The sequence below is a fragment of the Calypte anna genome, chromosome 26, assembly GCF_003957555.1.
Source record: "Calypte anna isolate BGI_N300 chromosome 26, bCalAnn1_v1.p, whole genome shotgun sequence".
In the NCBI taxonomy this organism is placed as follows: Eukaryota; Metazoa; Chordata; class Aves; order Apodiformes; family Trochilidae; genus Calypte; species Calypte anna.
Genome location: NC_044271.1, coordinates 1040618 through 1059219, shown reverse-complemented (window position 1 = coordinate 1059219; position 18602 = coordinate 1040618). Strand labels below are relative to the sequence as shown.

At 39.7% G+C, this 18602-nt stretch overlaps 1 long non-coding RNA gene across 1 annotated transcript in view; it reads left to right on the top strand.

The window, feature by feature from the left end:
* The window catches only part of LOC115599731, an 88673-nt gene extending 72612 nt beyond the window's left edge, over window positions 1-16061 (top strand). The window contains exons 2-3 of the long non-coding RNA XR_003988600.1: window positions 15109-15151; window positions 15592-16061. This is a non-coding gene — a long non-coding RNA (uncharacterized LOC115599731). The remainder of the gene's footprint in view (window positions 1-15108; window positions 15152-15591) is intronic.
* The last annotated feature ends 2541 nt before the right edge of the window (window positions 16062-18602 follow it).

Genomic DNA, 18602 nt, shown 5'->3' with positions numbered 1-18602 from the left:
GCCAACTCGATGCATGGGCATATATGCAGACAGGCGAAAGGACAGATGTATCAGATAAGATTTATGAGGTCTGTTTTCCCAGCCAATAAAGTCCAGATTGCTGTCTGCCCTGTTATAACCTTGCTGTGTTTAAATGGATGTGAAATAGATAATCCAGCCTTTGGCGGGAGGAACACTGATAAAACACAAACATTATTTCTGTAGCCACATGAGCTTTTTTTCCAATTCAGCAGAAAGTATTGGCTTGAAGATCGTTAAAGAGGTCACGGTATTTTTGTGCTGGTTGTGTGTGAATAAAAATTTTCTCAGTCCATGTGACTGAGACAGAATATACTGTCCCTCCATTTGAAGGGACAGAATATACTTATTTAGTAGACTGCAGCAGAAAGGAACTTTACATCCTGCTGTAATGCAGCAGTGGCATATATGTCTTGAGCACTCATATGCAAATGTATCTACTCTTCAAATACTGTAGATCAGCCCTTGCTATTGTGAGCTGTGAGGAATAATGACAAAATGCCAATTACAGTTTCATGAGCAAAGGGTATTTGAAGTGTAAATGAAAGAACAGCTAGCAAGATGGAATCCATTCCACCTGAGAATGTGGCAGCACCACAGACTAAAAATTGTTCTGAGTTGTGTATGAAAATCTAGAAGGAGTTATGAGAGCACTGAACTCAAATGCCCGTGACATAAAGGATGGTCCTGAGTACTACAGCAAGCTGGGGTTTCCTCCAGGTGGGAGCCTGAAGGTTTCTCCTGTGTCACTCTGGGACTGTGACAGCAAAACACAGGACTGTGTGTGATGGGTGATGTTGTTGTAAGCATGCTATTGAAACATTAAGGGAAAACTAGGTGGCATAAGCTTAACCACAGTATATAATCTAGGCCAGGAAATGCCAGTTTCATGGAAAAACGGCACATTCACACGTCTCTCGAAGGGCCAATTGTAAGAGATTGTTCTATAGAACGGGACAATAGTTTGATAATTTCCATCCTATCATTTCTGATGATAACAGCATGCTGTTTTTCCATACCTATACATTTAAATGCATATGTCTCATTGTGATGGTGCTGTAATGGTTACCTCCGGTATAGCTGTCTGAAACAAAGGTTTGTTTTTTTTCTCATTTTATATAAAGCAAAGCAGTATTTCATTCTGTATGTTTTTTTTCTCTCAGCAAACAAGCCTGGATTCTTTCAGAACTGTTGTTTGAATCTTTATGTACTTATACTATGGGAAAAAATGCAAATTAAAATGTGAACATTAAATGCAAGACACTTCAAGACAACACTGAAATTGAATAGTAAAAATAGATTTCTGATGGGAATGTATTAAATAACATTGCAAATAAAGGCTCATGGGCAGTGTCAATTGCCAGCTGGAAAAACATACAGTATTGGGATGGGAAACTTACTAGGGAGAAGCAGGCTCTTGGAAAGGATACATTAGCAAAAATGCTATTTTTATTTAAAGGTCTATACAGTCAAAGTTCGTCTTACAGTTTTTCTAAAGATTAGGATTTCAGTGACATTGAAATTTGTGGAGAGAATGCATTCCTGGAATCATGTTGTCCTCACTAGAATGGAATGAGAAAAAACTAAAGTGTTTCATTATAATTTATTCTTGTTGTGGACTTCATAAGCATTTACTTTTCCTCAGATTTTAGTTTTGCATTGTAAAACTATCCAAGGGGGTGTTAATTAGTGCCTATAGAGAAGTGGTGGGTTACGGTGATTGTTAAAGCCAGTAGGCCACACTGGAAGCTACTATAGAACAGGAAACAGGAACAGGAAAGGCAGATAATTCAGTTTTAAAGCTTTACAAAGCTGACACAAGAGTGAATGTTCGCTGTGGCACCATCACAGTCAAAATGCATCACATTGCAAAACCAGACTGTGCCTGTTTCTGTTGTAGCTTCTGCAGTGGGAAGACTGGATTTGACTGACACTATAAGTGCTTCCATAGACAACTTGTCTCATGCTTTCTTTTATCATGCTGGAGCCTGCATTAGTTATGCAACATCCTTTAGAAGGCTGGTCTTTTTCCTCTTCAGTCCTTCCATACTGTGTAAGACGACTTACCTGTTTGGATGTAAGTGGTCATGTATCAGGTTTTCAGGCTATGTCTTGGAATTACTTTGCAAAATGCTGACATAAAATGATACATATAAAAAAAATCTCATGAAATTGATGTGATGGAAATGGCCACAATTTATCCCCACCCTGCTCTGCTAGGGGCATACAGTGGTCTGTTGCAATTTTTGGTTTGTGCATACAAATAACAGAACAAAGTTTTTATCTGCTTACATCTAAGTGGAACAGTTTACAGAGTGGTAAAAAGTCTCTAAATGTAGCAAGGATTGTTTGACACATACAGAACTGAGTACTTGTCCAAAGACCTCCCTTTGCAAAGTGGATTGTGAAAGCTGAGGACGTTAAGTTTGTAGTCAGAACCACACAAAATATTGCTGTTTTCAGAGTACGGGGTCTGATTTTACCTTAGTGAAGTAGATAGCATGACTGTCATTAGGCTTCATGGCAGAGAAGTGAGCTTCCAGTTCACCATGAGGCAAACTCCATTAAGCTGCAGTAACCTTTACTTACAAATGCTTCACACTTCCACTGGCAACAGTGGTTTGAACTACAGTAATGAGAAAGGAAATGCTAGAAACAGTGAATCTGTTTAGGCCCAGTAGTTTTAAGATTTTGTTCTCCAAATATCTCAGTCAGGATAGCTTTGCATTTAATTACATGCAGACTAATACTGTTTCCCAGTAAAGGCTGGATGAAAATGTGGCTGTATTTTTTTCCACCAGTAATTTGCTGTAAGCCTTTCCAGCACCCCAAATCTAGTCCAGCACACTGCTGTTTCTCTACCTGAACACTTTTTGTGCTGTGAGTGCATATTAACCGTTCACTATAGGCTTGGCAGTTGCTGCTTCTCTTGCTGATGCAGCATCAGTGGCTCACTAGGTGGTGCAAAATCTCTCTACATATTCCCTGAGCAGAACCTGTGAGGGGAGTGAGAAACAGTTGCAAAAACTGGATAGACAGATGGTTTCAAAGGTTTCAGTTATAAAAGGCTAATTATAACCCAACAACCATTCAATTGAACTAAAAAAAAGCAAGTGTACCACAGTTGGTTATTTTTAATATCTAATTTTTAGTTTGTTGCCGAATTCTCCTACATTTACCAATTTTACTTTTATGTGTGGTGACTTGCATAAAAAATGAGACTGTGCAAACCAGGAATTTTTCCCAGCAAACAGTATGGGTATAATTAGCCTCTCTCTGGTTGAAACCCTTGCTTAGTGTCATACATTTTTTTTAAACTCACTTTTGTATTTCTGGTTTTCCTGTCTATTTGGACTGGTGAGTGGCTAGGTGGAATAAAGAGAGTGTCCCTGGAGGAGGTTTCTGAACTTCTACAGAGCAGATTGCAGGCTGATTCTGGTTGAAGAGGGCTGGGAAAGGCCAGGTACCCCTGAATCTTGAAACTTTTTTCAGCAACTTTGCTGGTAAAGCCACATAGACATTCTCCTAGATTCTCTGCTTAAGACAAGAGACAGATCATTTCACCCTCTAGGTTTATAAGACTGGTTAGGGTTATGGCATCCTTAGGACCCATGAGGCAGCCAGGATCTATGGAAACGGGTGGGAAAAGTACAAACAGCAAGTGAGTGAATGCTGTTATTGTTGTAAAAGCAGTGTCAGCTTCAGCTTCTCTCACTAAGCCACTGAGACAAGACACTTGTTGGCTGCAGGCATACCCTTGAATGATCTATACATGGGAAGGCAGAATCCTGGAAATTTTGTTTCTCTCACTCCAAGCCATTCTGGTTTTTTCTGTCTTATTTAGCTTTAAGAAGTATTCATCTAAATCCTGTGCAGCATGCCATGTAGTAGAGGCTTCTGTCTCTCTTTTGTCATCTATTTCGTTTTTCTGTTAACTCTTTCATATCATACATCCTGTTGCTGCTTGGCATTTGTGTCTATTTGGACTTCATGTGACCAGAAGTTGTTTGATTTGACAGATTCTGTATTTGCAACATCAAAATATGTTGCTATGGAAAAAGTTAAGAGTTCTAATTAAAAATGCAGAGGTCACAAGTTTCCCAGAACTACTGGGGTGTAGATCCTAGGAGAAAAGGATTACAGCATTAAAAAATCCAGAGAAACATCAGTCTGCAACTTTCCAGATCTGAAAGGAGAAAGCGAGCATTTGTAGAACAACCATGTCACTGAAAGTTTGATCAAGCTCCCTTGCATTGATTCAGATGCTATGTGTCTCCTTTTACACTGGCACAAGTTGCTTCTGGAATTTATGCAGAGCACTGATTTTTTAGAATTTCATCTGAATAAAATTAAGAAAGAGGAGAGGTAGAAATGAGATGGATATTAGTAGAAAGAGAATATGGATCTTCCTCATCACCCTTTAAAATCAAATGTCAATATTTAGATAATCTCCATGTAACACTTATTGAGTGTTTTGTCAGCTACGTGTTCATCACTTGCAGGTCGCCCATGTTCAGTTGCCTCATTGATTTTCCTTCAGTACCTCTTTAGTTGTTGAACTGCTTACAGTTTCCCCTGTTACAAATTTTTATTTGCAAGCAGTTTTTGTATCTTTCCACTCCTTTTGCTGCAGTTTAGCCAAACGAAAAAGAATGTACTTATTTATTTTAAAATGACAAATATTGTGTAATTGTCATCTGAATTTCTGCTCCCTGCCCTCCAGTAGTGTAGAGCAAAGCAGTTTGTCTCTTTTAAGCCAGTTCTGCAGTTCAAAAGCAAGTTGTGTTGCTACTACAGCAGAGTGCCAAGTTATCTCCAGTTTCCTCTCATGGTAGCTGCTAAGTATATTTCAGTCTTACGGTGATGGGAAGCTTGCAGTCTCATGGGTCATGCTCACCCAATTACTCTTCTAGATTTAAAAAAAAAACCAACCCAAACTACCCTTAAATGCCATTTCACAGATGACTGAGCTTGCCAGAGTACAAAACAGTCTGTGAGCATAGTGCTTTGTTCTCCAGTGAGGAGATACCTTTTAATAGCTCATTATGCACATGTGCAGCTTCTTGTAATCAGCTAAGAGTCAGCCTGAGAGTCACAGAGAATCATTCTCCTGACAGATGGACAATCAGAAAGGTTTCTTGTAGGTAAGCAGACAATTGCTTTTACCTATGCTTTGATAAACCTTATGTGAACCTTTGCATAAGGTTTCAATTACCTGGTAAAGGTCTTACAAAAGGTAGCGCTTGAGACTCATGTGGTAAACTTCCCATTTCTACTTCATGTGTGTATTCATATGGGATTTCTTTTTCTCAGTACCTAGGAGAATTCTATCCTCTTTGTAGCACCAATGTTACATACAGCTCACTGTCATGACTGTGGCCTGAGGCCACATCCCTTAAACTGAGAAGTGAGGCAGTCAAGTGGAATACCAGCCTATGAAACTGACTTTTTGTTCACAACTACAGAAACTTGCATTGGGATGATGTATTTCAAAGCCTATCTGTATCATTTCTTCTAATAGACAATTCCATAGTCACTGCTCCCAGCTCCATTTCTTAGGTTTTAAACTACCATATCTAATTAAGATGAGGTCTGGATGTCTTCATGAGAGCCTAAAAATGCTGGTATGTTTTGATGAGTGTAGAAAATGTCATTCTTCTTTATTTAATGAGTCTTGGTCTTTTTTGTTTGTTTATTTGTTTGGTTTTTGGTTTTGTTTTTTAAGTCTATGTATTGAGCTAATCACCATGAGAAGTTCTAGGCTCCTGCCATAAAACTGTTTTACTACCTATTTCCTTTTACTATTCTTTGATTTTTAATGAAGCAAGAATTTTTCAGATAGGTATGGAATATATTCAGGATCCACAGTTAATGTCTTTCTATTGAACTGAAACAACATCAAATCTTAATTTCTGTGCTTTAACTCTAAGCCATACTTTATGAGAAACTATGATTTCACATGGCAGTTCAGATTTTGGACATTTTACCCATTTCTACATCAATAATACATTTATGCTTTTCAATAGGTGTACAAATTAAGATCACAATTTGAAAATCCTTTCCATATGAATTATTATTAGAGATGGAAAATTATTATTTTCTCATTTTTGTATCCAGATAGTACAGATATCTTTCCTGTCATGAAGCAGAAAACCCCAGTCTGTCTCTCCTCTAAATTTATTTTTTTAAAAATGAGCAAGGTGCTGCTCTTTGAAGGGTTCACCAAAGGGAAATTGTAGAGATCTTCCCTGAAGATTTCTAAAAGTTCAGAATGCAGGTTAAAACTTGAATAGAGCTTGGAGTACCTAGGTAAGCTCTATAAACTGATTTTGTACTGACAACTCTGATTCAGTGTTGCTAAGTGCAGGCAGAAATATTCTTCACGTTAGTTGCCAAATAAGCAGAAGAGTTTGAGTTTCCTTTCACCATTCTGAAAAGTGAGGAAGAGGGGGAATTCTGTCTAGTCTGTCAGGGTCTGGTTACCTTACCAGTCTTGTTTAAACCTCTTTTGTGTTTTTCAGAAAGGGTGTAAAATCAACCTCAGACCAGCATTTTCTTAATTAAAACCCATTTTATTCAAGTACAAGGCAACAACCCAATGTAAGGTACTAAGCAAGGTACTCTGTATTCTACAGCAGACTAGGATATAATACACCTACTGATATCAACATAGGAAGATTCTCAGAGAAAAGCCTGTTCAAAGATATTCCTTGTGTGCACAGATTATTTTAATTAATGAAGACAATTATGTGAAAATGTTTTTTTATGTGATTATAGGATGGAAAAAATCTGTGAAGTCATTAAAAGAACCATTTTCAGAACAAACCATATAAGGCTCATAGAAATCTACCACAGTGAGCTAGTCTAGGCAGTATACTAACACTTAAAGAAAAAGACCCCTTAGAACAAAGATGTCCTTTGTTTGTGCTTCCCTGACCAGGCTTTCAGAAGTGATCCTATCATAGTTTCTTTCCCAGGTATTGTTAGTCCCCTGTTCTGTGTCTGTATCTTCTAAGGCCTGTTATGGCTGCTAGCAGATTTTTGCTGAGGAATAATGCCATGCTGGTATTTCCACTTCACCTGCATATATGAGTGAGATAATACTTAAGCCATGTGCTTTTAAATCCTTGCCAAACTACTGAAGAGCTCTAGTTGCACCCTATTGCTGCACCCATAAAGGGCAAGCATACCTGGAGATGACTGTATTTGTTCTTCAAAAACGAAGTGGAAAAACCATTTGAGGCAAGTTCAGGACAGAAGGAAGCTGTGGATGACAGATTTGCATCTAGAGAGCCCTCAGAGAGGAAGGCATTAGGTCCAGGTTTTCATTTTCCAGCCTTGAAAGGATATTGATGGCAAAGGTGAGCTTTTTTATTATCATAGCTTCTTGGAAACTTTTTGACCTTTATAACAACTAGAATACTTGGGTATAAACTGCAGCCAGTAAATTTCATCTCCCTTTGGAGAGGAAGAAGTCAGCAACTTGAGTTTAGAAAACTAGCTTTGTGGGAGACCTCTGGCTTTCCTGCTGGAATGTTTGGAAGGTTAAATTGTAGAAAATAGCTGTAAGAGCTCTGTCACTACTTAGAGAAGGTGGTGGGTGAATTATGACAAAAATTTATAAGAAGATGTAAGATGTCTGGGTTTGGGCAAAACTGGTTTAACACTAGTTTTAAGAGTAGGAAGTAGGGATCATGGCAAGAGCAGGCTTAGAGGCACTGTGGTCCAACAACAGGTGTGTTTAGTGAAAGAGGAGGCATTTGCAACATGCCTGGGGTCTATCTATATTGAAGTGGTACACAATAGGTGTGCATCAGTTGCAGATTGTGGCTCTGGCTCTGTAGATTTGCCACTAGTTGCACACAAATTACAGCAACCCAGTGGGTGCACTTCTGTCAGTCTCTGCAGTGCATTTCCGTTGCTTTGTCCCTTGGTGGTCACTGTTGGTGGGACAGTGTAGACCATTAAATGGAATTGACAAACAAAGCATGAGTTTATTTTGATTTTTCTCCTGTGACAGATTGTGCCACAGGCTAGTTTCAGTGTGGGGGCTAGACCTAAAACTGGAGATTCCTTGATCATTATACAAGTATGGATCCTAGAAGAATACTGGAAGTGTCTTGGTTAAACATGTTGCTATTAAGTCTTTGCCAACCTTTAAAAATTAAGGCATGCTTGTGCAGAACTGTAGCCAAACTCCAGCTTTTGTTTATAAGCTGCAAGTCAATTTACTAATGTCAGACTATAGATTAGATATGACTTGCCAAAAATAACTATCAGAGCAGGTCACCATTGTGCATATAAGATAAGCTTTTCCAGAGGCTATGCTAATACTGTTGTGGTATTCTGCATTGGTTGTGTGAATTAATAGACTAAACTTATTGCAGTTTGGGACATATTAAGGGTCTTTTTATTATGCTCTTAAGTACTATTCTGTATGAGCTGACTGGTTGCTTGTGGCCATTAGTTTAAAACCACACACTTTTAACAAACTGAGCACTTGCTGGCCTAGGTTCAGACCTATTGATTAGAAAAAGCAATTTAGTTGTTTATTTGCTTTCTGCTGAAGCTGATCTGGTACACCACGTTTAAGCAGACCTCCAGAAAAATATCCAAGCTTGTTTAAACTTAGTCAGTAGTTTGGGATTAGCCAGCATGCTGATCTTCATATTCTGAGCTCTGTGTACAAGTTAAATGAATTTCTTTGATCAACTTTTGACAAAACTTGCAATGAAAAGAGCTGTATTTTCATTACAGTGCTCAAGATTTATTCTGCCAGTCACATTGCTTCTTTGTCATAAGCCCCTAAAAGAAATGATGGATAAATAGATGCTTATAGGTGCAGTTAGCAATGGAAACAATAGTTTATCAGTACATACTCCCCAGAAGCACACATTGAGCTACTGATGTCCCATTGCTTTCTGTAACCCTACCATAGATGACTAAAAACTGTAGGAAGCAGTTCTTCAGTTTTTGGCATTTCATAAATAAAACTGGAGCCAGTTCTCATGCAGCAGATGTATTGAATACCTGTGGAAGCCAAGCCTACACAGTGACATTAGTCCTATTGTCAATTTTAGGTTTTAGGTATTTGTAGTTCCTCATATGTCCTTGTCTTGAACATTCTGTGCAATAATAATGGGTGGCCCATCTTAAAAAGAATGTAACAAGGAAATCTGTACAGGAATGATAACAAGGATGATCAGAACTGGAAGACAGATTAGTTAATTCAGTGAACACAGCGAAGCTAGAAGTGAGGAGTGATTATTTCTGTAATTCTTACAGTGCAGAGAAATACATCCTCTTATCTAAATTGACAGGGAGGTGATTAAACCAAGCAAATGGAGGTATAATAGGTATTCCATTGCCAGAGTGTACCATGAAAGGTTAAAGTATAAATTGGTACAAAGAAAAATAAGGCTACAGAAGAGTAGTACAGTGAAAGTTCTTGTGCAGAATCAACTCAGCTCACAAGAGAGGAGAAGCTCAGCTGTTTGGTTACTGCATTATTCTCTATAGAAGTGTTTCCATTCATGCCAGAGGTGAAATCAGTGCAGTGTTTTTTTTCCAGATAACAGGAATCAGTATGAGATATGAGCCATCTCTTCTCCATGTTCATTATCCACTGCCCAAGAGTTATCCATTTAACTGCCAGATTTAAATACCTGGCCAAAAAACCTACTAACTACTGAGATTCCCACAAACTCTCTAGCACATGGTTTGGCAAATTGACCAATTGTCCCTCACCTGATGCTGAAATAACAACTCATGGAAGAGATGCAGTGTGATCAGTGATCACTTAATTTTATTTTTTTTTTAATAAATAGGAAGGACCTTCATTTCCAATTTGGCCATAGAATTTGCTGTTTCACTTAGCCTTCATTGCTTTGACTTATTTACAGTGAATGTGAAGATAGAGTATTCCAAAACCTGTGAGTTGGAAGTTTAACAGTTTTTCCAGTTCAGTTTCTATAATTCTCTGCTTATTAATACCTTAAGCTACAGGAGCATCAAGAAAGGAACAGTCCTACTGATGGGAGTTAGAGCAGAAAGCAGTTTCCTTCTGTACAAATAAATTTTATTCCAAAGAAAACCTCTTAGCAATAATTATATGTATTGGAACAGCAATGCAGAGTGCAAAAAATAAGCTGAGAAGGACAAATCCCTGCTTCCACATCCTGAGACAATTCAGTACGTCCCTCACGTGTTTCAGTCTTTCTCATTCATGCTCTGAAACTGCAGTCTTTGGGATGCTTGTCAGAAGAGAATTAGTACAAAGTTGGCAGGGTCTCACCCTGCTAATTGTTTCCAAAACATTCTACTACAGCATACTGGTGTGAAAAAGCAGAATTCTTATTATTTCCTCAAAGGGCTGCACTTTAAAGCAACATCTGTCACAAATGTAAATCTCCAATTTTTTGTTGTACTTCCATGGTGCTCTCTAAAGCATGTGGTAAATTAAAAAATCATATTAAGCAGTACTTTATTATCACAAAAAACCCACCTTGGAGACAAGAGAACTTTCCCAATTTGTCAGCATGAGATTATTGTGAGGTATCCCGCCCCTCCAGTTTTAAGTTGGATTTCCTGTTAATACATAAGACTTTCTTGACAAGAAATTGTACATAGTTTGAACCAAATAAATTAATACAGGTCACAAATGACATCTGGAAATGAACTTCTAAGGTTAGTTCCCTACAGACTTTTAAGCACTGTGTGTGGTGGAATTAAGGGAAAAGGGATAATTTGCCCCTTTATTTTCATTTAGAATTTTCATTTAGAGATTAATTTAGCAATGCATTTCCTGAATTGCTTTACACAAGCCCCAAGTAACTTAAGTGACCTTAGTTTGGACCCCTCTTTGTGCAGCAGCCTACATCCTTTACACCTGAATTTTCCTATGATCCTAAGCAGAAACTCAGAAGATTCCAATGACCTTTTACTCACCAGCCACATTCAGCAAGCCAGTTATTAAAAATGAAACTTGGCTTCAGTCACTGCCTGTGCCCCAAACCATACTTTCTGCTTGCAGTGAGCCATAATCTTGACATGTGATGGTTGGCCCACTTTTCTCCAGTCATTGAAGGCTGTTTATTTCTTTGTCATGCTCAAGCATGAAATTTAGTAATTTTCAGTACAAACTGGATGATGAAACACAGGTTTCCACAATTTCTTCTTTTTTTTAACATTTAGTCAAAGATTCTCAACTGTATTTTACAAAAGCCCCTTAACATGTAAGAGATATCCCACTGAGGACAACATGGGAGGACATATTAATACACTTTTACACAAAGAAACATCTTTCTCAACACACTGGACAATAACGGATCAAGAAACCTTAAAAAAAAAAAAAAAGGCATTTGAAGCTTAAGCAAAGACCTCCAGATCCTGAAGACACTGCCTAAGACGTATTCTTCTTACTCCGGTCACTTTGCTTCAGGCTCACTTAATTCTAAGTGAATGTAGGACGTGTATTTGGTTTTGCCATGCTAGAACCACCTTTTAAAATTATTTCTAGATGTTCTAACAAGTCAGTCAGAACTGGAACAGTTGACCTATCAATAAACAGCTCTCATTTTCAATTGAGAGCTGTGATTTCCTATGGAGTTGGTCTGAAGGAACAGTGGTGAAGTCTAGTGAATTCTTTGAGGCAGCTGGTTTTGAGCAGTGTTTGCTGACTTAAAAGTATACTTCTATAGCTCTGAGGGCTGGTTCTGTACCACACTCTTGAGTAACACTAGAGTTTTTCATGGAAAATATCCTCAGCATAGAGCAGTGAAATGAAGCTGTCATTTAATGACCTTTAAGAACTAAAAAATTTCTGTGCCCAGCAGTGCCTCATTGAACTCAAGGGTGTTTTTGTATGATAGACACTTGAATGCAGTCAGTGATATCTGGATGAGTCACAAGTGTGTATTTACTCTTAAACTACTGAAAGAATAGCTACTTGAGATTGGCAGAGCAAAGACATCTGTGAATAGACTGTGTGCAGGCAATTTACTACGGATAATATTTCAGAGAAGTGCTCTTGCACTGCTATTCAGTGAGATTTGCATGCCTGCAAAATGTCAGATTATCTTCCTTTCTTCCTTCTGTCATGAATAAGACACTCTCCAAAATTGCCTCAATGAAAGCTTTGTTTCTGTCTTCAAAATCCAGTACAAACTTTCTGGTGATCAGAATTAAAAATGCTGTCGTTAACAGTTGTTTTTCCTCAGACTGCAAGTTCAGGGATATTGCTTACTGGCGGATGGAGTTGAGCATTTACTAAAAGTATTGTGATAAATCCACAAGCTTTTTCCTCTGTAGGGACTGATGTGTTCACCAATAGTAATGCTTTTTAAAAGGTGATTTTGATACTATGTCTAGGACTTGAGGACTGTTCACTTTTTGTAAACTTGTGTCTGTCATACTGCATACTTTCTTCTTTTTCTTCACATAGGGCGATCAGGGAGCCTTGTCCAAGGCCACAAAGCACAACTGGCAATGCTTGGTAGTTTTGCTGTATTTAAATGACACAAAAAGACAGGAGGAGGACTGACTTAACAATATGGTGCTTGGTATTACAAGCTTTCACGTTGATACCCAGTTTGGGATTATGCATTCAGAGATCAAGGGGACCTAACGGGGAAGTATGTACCTGTTTAACTCTCTGTCCTTTGTAATTAAGAGAAACTCAGCAGAGAAATACATAGTTACTCAAGGGTGTTGTCCTACAGAGACTTCCTGTACACGTATCTCAAAGCATTTTCTAATATAAGATAAATATTATGTGTGATTATGACCAGAGTCTATACTGATATGCCAAAATTTTAATTTACTGTGGTTGTGGTGGCATAGATAATAGAGACAGATAGTATATAAGAGGTTGTTGGTTTTTTTTTTTAAGTCTTTGCTTCACTATGGATTCACTGGGGGGAAAGCTTTTTGATGCTAAATAATGGAAACTGAAATATTGCCTGAAATTCACTTACAAAGTAACTAAAGCATGTTCACTTTAGGAAAAACTAAGGGCTACCTAAACAAGGGTTGTATGTATATCTGATATTTGTAAAATAAGGGAGCAATTTTTAGTAGAATAGATGTATTTTCCATGTGCATGCCAAAGAGAAGGGAGGGTCAGTGTAGCTGGAAACACTGGAGGCAGCAGGTACATCTGTAACTTAACAGGAGGCCATAGGCATCTACCAAAGATCTAGGAAATACTTTCTAAATTGTATCACAGTAGAACAAAAACCTTTTCGAAGAGAGGTCTAAGAGAAATGAGATTCTATATGGCATTGTTTTTCTGTAATCTAATGAAACTCTTGCTTGACTTTGCTACAGCCATGATTTTCTAATTGTTGGAAGTAATTTGCCCAGATTAATGCTCTCTGTTTGGTTCAGTTTATTTGACTTAATTTTGTAACACTACATGCTTTATCAGTAGTCAGAATAACCCCTGGAAAACCCCAGGAGGCAAAAATGCTTGTCGAGTTTAGCTGTTGAGGCTGGACAACTCTGCTTCTTGAAAAATGAAGTAATTGTTTTGAGGGGAAGAACCATCAGAAAATCATGGGGTCAGAATTCTTTGTGTTTCATCAGATGTGTTATTCAGTCATAACTTCTCTTTTATTATTATGTATATCACAATGCCTTTTTTTGTGTGTCTCTGGTAAGACAGGAGTACTGTGAGACTTTGCTGATACTACAAAGTATTACAGTTAGTTATCCATTAAAAAACCTTCATGTAATTTTTTTTTATCAGGTTGACTTTTGGATATTACATATTGCAAAGATTCACATAAGGGCATGGGTATCTTCTGTTTCAACTTCATGCTTAAAGATTCAGTTTTCTTAAAATCTTAAAAGCTGTTGATTTTGTTGGTTTTTGTTCCCTGAAGAGAATTGCTTTCCAGTATGCTCAAGTATCCTTAAGTGTTCTCTGTGTAGCTGTTAACAGTTGTTCTCATTACATACTATGTAGAGAGGTTTGCAATACTACAGCTAAGGGATTCTATGTTGTTAGGAATGTTCTTTAATATCTTTTCTGTCTTGGATGTGGTAACAAATACTTCCAGTTCTGCCCTGTAACCCATTTACACCAGCAATAGCTATCAGTCAGTCAGCTATCTCGATTTTGACTCATCCACCTGCTGATTCTGAATGCTAAAAGTAACCTTTGATTTGAGTTAATGTTATATTCTTAGACACAGTTCGGCTTCAGGTGCCCAGCCCTCTGAAAAATAAGAGGAACCAGGTGTGGGGAAGGCCTGGGCAGGGAGGGGGAAAGTTGAGAATTGCAGGGAGGGGTTTGGAAGGCAGTGGAGGTGAGAAGGCTGTCCAGGAGCAGCCCCCTTTGGTCAGGTGAAGGGACCAGGTTAGATTCCAACATGATGCGAACATGGGCAGGGCAGCTCCAGCCTTTGTGTGTGGTGGTGTGTAGTCTCTGCTCTTTCTCTTTGTTGTCTTAAAGCTTCCTATGGCCTTTCTGTCCTCGTTGGGCTCACCTTTGGCACCATCCCTAGGCTCTGAAACAACTTGTCAACACATTCAGTGATGCTTTGTCTTGCATAACAGATTCACAACATGGAACAGTCTTGTGTATTGTAGCTTTCTCAAAGGTTGTCTTTTGACATGTTCTTCCTAACTGCGTAAGCATCTCAAATTGTGGATTTTCTTAGAATGGGACTTGTTCCCTGTATTCTTAGGTCTTGAATCCAGAGGTTTTGGTTCCTCCAAACCTCATTTTGATACCCTGCAAAGATGGCAGGCAGATGGGCAAGGGGCCAAGGTAAAGGAGCAAGTGGGAGGTAGACATCACAGTGGGCTGCCTGTTGTTTGAGGCAGTATCTTGGCATATGCTTTTCTTGACTTTTGCAAGTGCCACAAAAAGCCATGCATTGAGGAGTGGTCAGAGAAGGCGAGATGGTTGCGGGCTGCCTCATCCAGAGATTTTATGTCGACTCGGTTAAGTGTTTCCTTTTGTTTTTGCAGGTGCTGCATGTGCCACCTTTGAAGCCGGAATAGCGCTGGGGGTGAGATGGGATGATAACGAGGAGGCTCAATCTCACAAGCAGAACAGTAATTCTGTGTTTCCTGGTATTTCAGGTGCCAGAAGCGATGGCGGTCATAACCTGTGTGGAAGGAGAAGGTGAGCAGGACAAGACAGGGGTTATGAGGAACTTGTGGAAGTGGTTGCTATTTAGCTGATGTCCTATTTCTGGTGGCGCTGCCGTTTGTTATTGTAGATCATGAGGAGGAACTCGGTGGTTTTGGGAAGATTCCCATCAGCTGTAGTGAAATGAGGCAACCAGATGCCACTAATTGCCAGGTAGTGGGTGTGAGCTTGTGTCAAGCCCACCTGTGCCTGATTAGGGTGGGCCCCAACCCTGTGCCAGGGTGCTAATCACAGAATTACCTCTATTAGAAAAGACCTTCAAGATCATAGAGTCCAACCATTAACACTGACAAGAACTTAAGCCATATCCCTAAGTTCTATTTCTATATGACTTGGGGGGTGTCTTTAGGGTTGATGAGTACTTCAAGGGATGGTGAAGGAGGTTGTTGCAGAAGAGCTTTGTCAACCCATAGGTTTCTTCCGGATGCCTCCTGCTGGTACTCTGCTTTGTGGAAGATGAAGATGAGCCTGGTGATGGCAGGAATATACCAGTTACCTGATGTGCCTTTCCTTGAGGAAGGAATCTGATCTCTGGCCTGCTGCAAGCTAAGCTGGGGGACCAGGAACAACTGACCTTCAGCATGAATATTGATATAAGATGGGAAGAGAGAGTCCAAACCAGAAATGCCTCTCATTCAAAGATGTTGCATTTTGGAAACTCCCCATCAGAGCAGATCCCAAAAGAGTCTGTGGAAATCACCAGCAACAAGACTCTTTCCTCCTTGAAAAAAAAGGAGAAAGTCAATCTCAAGATGGAAGCACAGCACATCTTTCTCAAGTTGAAGGTGTTTCTCGTTTTGTGGTTCACAATTGCAGCAGCTGAGATGATGAAAATGCATTCCTCTGCATGTTTTGGTACATCCAGATGTGTTAACAAATAAAGTCCTTTTTGGTAACCTTACGTACTGCAGCACTGGGGATTTGTTTGACTCCTGTAATTTTACCCTCCCTTCTCTCCATCATCCTTTAAAAATTAAAGCCAAACAGTTATCTCACAGATTTTTTTATATCATAAATGTAACAATAACAAACTTAGTTGTATAAAGTACAAACTGCATTGTTTAGACTGTAACAGCCCCATAATGCTTTTGATCTCGTATATTACCTAGTTTAGTTAATTATCCTAAATCTTTGAATAGAAAGACAGCTGGATGCTGCAGGTAGCTTTGTTTTGATGGATTGCTCTGAAGTACTATGTTTCTGTCTTCCTCTACATGGGGCACTTCCTTGGTGGTTTCGTAGCATCTCTTGTGGGGGGGCTATCCTTCCCCGTTGTGTAACACAAAAAATCCCTGGTCAAATTATCCCTGTGTTCTAGATAGAAAATATAATGGTATCAGTTAACAGTTGTACAAATTACATGAATGCAGAAAGGAAGTGAAATACTTGGCTATAGAAGTATTTAAATAGGATATGTATAAACATGTGGACACCTCATGAGCAGATGGTGAATTTATTTTATTTTTACTTTCAGGAGTCATTTTTTCCTTTCAGCTGTGCTGTCTAAGCAGGATCCAAGGCCGCTACTGCTGCAGTGTGTGTGTAGGTGTCTCTTCTGATACCAGTGGAGGCAGCCATACCAGGTTCTCTACCCCAGCAGTGGAATAAGGAAGGATGGAAGCTTTTTGTGCCCTCAGCGAGAGCGTTGCTTTGATGTTACAAATGTAATGACAAATCCTGCCTAATAGTCTTCATAGATGTGTTTTAAGCACTGGAGTTACAGTGGGGAGGGGTAAAGGGCTGTGAGGGCTGTCAGGCTGTCTGGGGTGGAGGTGAGGGGGGAGTCTGGGGCCAGGAGGGAATGGAGGCATTTTGCTCCAGGGAGTCTGTGTGAGTGTATCGAAGCTGATATATAGGTCAAAGCAGATATGATATGCATTAATGGGTATGTAAATGATTGCTTACAGACAGTACTCCTGAAGCAACTGGAAACAGCATGTGAAGCAGCCAAGCATGCTCTCTATTTTGGAGCTTTATAAACCAGATGTCTCCCATTACTCTGCTGAAGTCTATGTTCTTTTTTTGTCCTCCTGTAACCAGAAGCAGCCAGGCAGTCAGTTGCTCCGTTCTCTCTTTTGGTCCTCCATCAACAAGGTAAGGAGGGGCTTAATGGAGAAGAGGGAACGGGAAAATTCTGATTGGACATAAGTTTATTTTTCTCCATGGGGACAGTAAAACCTTGGAATGGTCTCCCAGGAGAAGCGGTAGATTTCCCTCCCGTTGTAGAAAGTGTTAAGACATCGAATCCATAGTATTAGGTAGAGAGATGGACCATATGGACCCTTCAAACACAACTGATTAAATGAAAGTATAAAGTGAGAGAGAAAATTGATAGGTTTTGGCAAAGATCAGAGGATCTCCCAGATGATTTGTTGCTACGCTCAGGGGCCATTGGGGATTCCTGGGGACAACGGGGATTCCAAATAAACTTTTAGTTTGTCCGATTGCCGAAGAGTTATTTGTAGTTTTTTGCTAGAAAGATGGCCGACTTCCGGTTACAAAATGTCGCACTTCCGGAGACTCCTGTAGTTATTCGCTAAAAAGATGGCCGACTTCCGGTAACAAGATGGCCGACTTCCGGGGACTCATTTGTAGTTTTTTGCTTAAAAGATGGCCGACTGGCTGACTTCCGGAGGCTCATTTGTAGTTTTTGGCTAAAAACATGGCCGACTTCCGATTACAAAATGGCGCACATCCGGAGAATCTTGTAGTTTTTCGCTAAAAAGATGGCTGACTTCCGGTAGCTGGCTGGCCGACTTCCGGGGACTCATTTGAAGATTTTCGATAAAAAGATGGCCGACTTCCGGTAACAAGATGGCCAACCTCCGGGGACTCATTTGTAGTTTTTCGCTTAAAAGATGGCCGACTTCCGGTAAGAAAATGGCCGACTTCCGGAGACTCATTTGTAGTTTTTGGCTAAAAACATGGCCGACTTCCGATTACAAAATGGCGCACTTCCGGAGACTCTTGTACTTTTTCGCTAAAAAGATGGCTGACTTCCGGTAACAAGCTAGCCGACTTCCGGTGACAAAATGGCTGACTTCCGGGGACTCTTGTATTTTTTTCTAGAAAGATGGCCGACTTCCGGTAACTGGCTGGCCGACTTCCGGGGACTCATTTGAAGATTTTCGATAAAAAGATGGCCGACTTCCAGTAACAAGATGGCCGACTTCCGGTAAGGAAATGGCTGACTTCCGAAGACTCATTTGTAGTTTTTGGCTAAAAACATGGCCAACTTCCGGTGACAAAATGGCCGACTTCCTGGGACTCTGTTGTAGTTTTCCAGTAACAAGATGGCCGACTGGCGGTCAATGGTTTTCTATCTTCTATTCAGTGCGCGGCAGTGCGCGTTGGGGTGTTCAATGCTGAGCACGTGTTGCACCGTTTGGTTTCTAGAGACAGCGCATCTGACACGTAGGACCAA